Here is a 4,599-nt window from a genome sequence, read left to right on the forward strand (position 1 = left end):
GAAAGAAAGAAAGAGAAAGAAAGAAAAGCTATGCAACTCAACATTATGTGCCTTCTGATGTGATAGAAGAGGAAGAACATAGCACCACCTGTGATATATTCTTGGCAGAAAGTCAAACCTAAATCTGACCAAGCTCTCTAAATACCGGTTGATTAGGGGACAGAACATACAATGAGGATCCAATCTGCCAATATCAGATGGCAGAATATTCTACAAGGAAAATATTTTTGTTTCTAACACAACAAATTACCAGAAAAAAATAAAGGAAGGGAGCTAGATAAAAAAGATATCTTTCGAACGAAATCAACAAATAGATTGTGAATCCTGATTTGAACCAACGAGCTTTAAATATGTGATAATGAAAGGAATTTTAATAATGCCTGTATAAGTGATACTATTTTGAAATTAGTGTTAATATTTTTAAGTTTATCTAGTTATTTGTATAATGTATAATACATGAAAAATATATTGTTTACAGTTTTTACATTACAGACAATCCTGACATTTACATTGCTTTAGGTTTTACTTTGAGATTAAATCCATTATTAAAAGTAGGTGTACATTATAACTTCATTGACTATATAAGCCTTAGAACTATAATATGCATGTAAAAATGTATTTCTTAAAAAGAATGTAGTATTTAGTTAGCTTTAATGGCTTATTCCTGCTACTTTTTGTAAGGTGACCGTTATCCTAAAGTTCAATAAAAAAAATAAAAACCTTGAAAAAATTCGAATTTCTGATTTTGTCATTTCCTATCATTATTATTAATTTATAGTCTTGTACATGACAGTACATCTTAAATAATTATAAATAACTGGTCAAAATTATTATAATTCCATAGATGGCATTTATCCTTGTGAGTACATGGGGCACACCAAATAATCTAGAATGATATCCTTATTTCCACATGCTTACCTGAATCATACAGGCAAAGTGTCTTTTACCATGTGAGGTAACATGTCCACAGGTTCTGAGGATTAGGACATGGACATCTTTAAGTGGAGGCCTACCACACTCTAATATAGATTTGAATCTTTGTAAAATGCATCCACAAATTTGAGCTATTGAATATATATTTTCAGTTTTCACCAGCTTATCTCAATATAATAGGGGCTTTTTTCTCTGAAAAATTTCTATTTTAGTATTTTTCTAATTTAATTTTTTATTACATGCCAACAAATTGGAAAAGTGAGAATGAACAACGACAAGATTACCAGATGGCCTTTAAATAGAGTGTCACCATGTGGCAGGAGTTTATCTAGTTATTTGTGTACTGTTGTGTGAGACATGAGAAAATTACTGTTAAAACTTTATAGTTGGTTTAAATTTAAAAATCTAGCAAATAACCCTTCTTGATAATATCATGTCTAATATTTGGTGAATATTATTCCAAACACTTATTTATCAGTGGAAATAATTTTTAAAAAAGGATTAATTTCTTAGATGCTGGTTTAAAACAATAATAATTTTACTTGAATTTAACATGAAAAAAAATCTAAGTTGAAGGAATTCATAAATTTCATATAATTTCATGTCTACCACAAAGACGTAACTACTGAAAATTGGTATGTGTGCAAGCTTGAGAGTGTATGTCTATGCATACATACGCATGAGTGCACATGCACATGTGCATATCTGGTGAAGATGGAATTTTATATATATTTATATATATATATAATTTATATATAAATATTTATATATATATTTATATAATTTTTTTTTTTAGACGAGACAACCCTTGGTTGACATCACTGATTGCAAGGACCTTGTCAGCTTACAATCCCTTATTTATTTATTTTTTTTTTTACGCCTACAGCACTTGGTCTTCCTAGGTCTCTCATTCAAGTACTAACTAGGCCCAACCCTGCTTAGCTTCTGAGATTAGATGGGATCGGGCTCATTCAGGATAGTATGGCCGTAGACCCAGTTGGAATTATAAAACACAATTATATATGCTCTTACTTCATTTTATGGTTAGATTATAAATTTTACCATGTCGAATTTTAAATGTTATATTCTGTTACTATAGATCCTCTCTGTCAGTCAGCCTTAGTTCTGTATTTAAAGAAATGTAATGATCATCGTTAGTTTAACTTTTACATTTCTAGGATGTATAGCTTCATTTCATATGTAGTTGTCTGCATTTCATTATCAAATAGTTTTATTCAGTAAGTCACATGTACTCTGTATTTCCTGACTTCTCATGTGTTTGAAAATGTTAGTCTATTACTTTCAAATCAAGGGATGTCTTGGACAACCATTTTACTTTTCATACACCTCTGTAGACATTACTTCATGCATTTTGTTGTTTTCTGTTGCTGTGAAGACATTTAGATCCAACCTTCATAACTATTTACTATTTTACATTTGGATTTTTGGAGAACGTTCTTTAGCCATAGCTTTGAAGTTAATCATAATTTATAAATTTTTTACTATGGAATATTATATAGTTTTTATCCACATTTAATATTTTCCTTTATTTTAGGAAATATATCTGCATTTATATTAGAATAATTTATTCGCCTGCTGTTTCATTTTTTAGACCTCTTGTTTAAGAAGTCTAGCATATATGTATATTGGACTCCATTTTTCTGTCTTCTCTGTTGACCATTTTCTATCAAATCATTTTTTTACAATAGATTTTTTTTCTCAATTTTGTTTCCAGAGGATTTTCAAGTTTGGCTAGAAGTCCCCTATTTTCAGTAATGTTTATTAACATTTCATTTTTCTAAGGTATTTGCTTCTCTGAAAGTCTCTTGTTTTTATTTCCTCTATTTTGAGTAAGACCAACTCCATTTTTATTTCTATTTGCTATGTCATCATCTCTTCTGTGAACCTTTATACCTCATTTTTTCACTTATTTTTTGGTGTTAACAGTGTTTGCAATTTTCTTTGATACTGAAATAAACTGCATTTTTTTCTGAAATATTCAAGCATTTCATTGAGTATTTACTTTTATGATATTTTTTCATTTAACTTTTGCTTATGCTTCTCTTTTTGCTTCTTCCTTCCTTCCTCCCTACCTTCTTCCCTTCCCCACCCTACCTCCTCTCTCATTCTCTCTTTCTCTTCTTGAAAAATTTTTGAGCCTAGGTGAGGTATGGATTCCTCTGTGATAATTATCTTTGAGTCGGTCAAGCTGCACAAGTGTTTTGGGGGTATTGTGTTTGTGTGTGTGTGTGTGTGTGTGTGTGTGTGTGTTTGTGTGTATTTGTGTGCGCATGCGTGCAGTATGCTCTAATAGAGAGGAAGGCATCTGTGGTGGTCTGCAAGCATTACAAGGATTTATTACCTCCAGCACCATATAGCCAAATTGTTTACTCTGGAAGCTCATGCCTTTTTATCATTCAACTGCACGCTGGAGGTTGAGAGGCTTATATCATTCATTATTGAATTGTACTTATGTCCATTTTTTTTTTCCTTTGAGGAGAAAGAACAGTAATGTTTATTAATTTTGTTTATTTTTTTCTCAGTGAAACTAGAAATTGAATAATGGTGCAAAATTGCCTTTATTTGGCCACCTTACCTGGAGTTTGAAACTGTTAATAACTTTTTCAAAATCTAGACTAGGCATATCCAAATTTCTTCCTTTAAAAAAAAGTTTCACATATTTGCTTCTCGTTACCTAAAATCGTGTGAAAGAATGAGCTAAAGAATGACTGTGTAAAACATAATTAAATGGAAGGAAGTAGTAGACTTTTGAGAATGTTACGATATTCAAAGCAATAAGTTAGTAAAGCTCCCATTTTCTCGTAAATTGTTATTTCAAAGAAACATTATTGTTGTAATTGCTACACTAACAAAACACGTAGCATTATAAGCATTCTCATCCAGATTTAAATTTGGTTTAGAAATAGTCTATATATCTTTAAACAGTAAAAGAAAGTTGCAAATTTAGATATAATCAATTGAAATTGTTCTAGTAGTAATTATTTTCTACCTTGCAATGTTATTCACACCAAAATTTCAAAATCAGCTACTGTCTCCAAATATAATTATAATAAACTTTAATATATATCTTAGTAATATATATCATTTATGAAAACAAATTTGGTCCGACTGAAAATTAAGTAATCTTAAAAATGTTTTGATTACATTATTACAGTTGTAGTGTAAATTGTAAAGAACCAAGAAATATAGCCTGGCTTAGTAAGCATGTTTTTAGGAAACATGAAACCGTGAGATTTATAATTTTAATTAAAATGAATGGAAGGAGTATTACTTGCAAAGCTTTTCAGTCATTCTTTTGCTACATGAATTTTCCCCAGAATCTTAAAACTTTATAGTATTTACTTTATATTGTTTTTCTACTAGAACCAAGGTATTTTGTGAACCAGTTTGATTTTGGTTTATACAGCATGAATAATATAACATGGAAATTTTTAGACATTAGGTATCATATTGATGGACTGGTAGGAATGTATCTTCCTTTGAAAATATCTCATCATTTTTATTTTTATGATTTTCAGTTTCCTAATCACAGTTAACTTAAAAAAAATATCTATTAGTTACAATGCACAATAGAGATTACTACTAGATCTAGAGATTTTGTAGCAGGGATACTAAATTTAGGAAGATGACTTCTCATTGGCATCC

The 4,599-nt window shown here is 30.0% G+C and overlaps 1 pseudogene; it reads right to left on the minus strand.

Moving 5' to 3' along the window:
• Positions 1-1,810: 1,810 nt before the first annotated feature.
• On the minus strand, positions 1,811-1,926 carry LOC111739733 (annotated as a pseudogene).
• Positions 1,927-4,599: the final 2,673 nt, after the last annotated feature.

The sequence above is a fragment of the Pteropus vampyrus genome, unplaced genomic scaffold, assembly GCF_000151845.1.
Source record: "Pteropus vampyrus isolate Shadow unplaced genomic scaffold, Pvam_2.0 Scaffold53, whole genome shotgun sequence".
NCBI classification, from domain to species: Eukaryota; Metazoa; Chordata; class Mammalia; order Chiroptera; family Pteropodidae; genus Pteropus; species Pteropus vampyrus.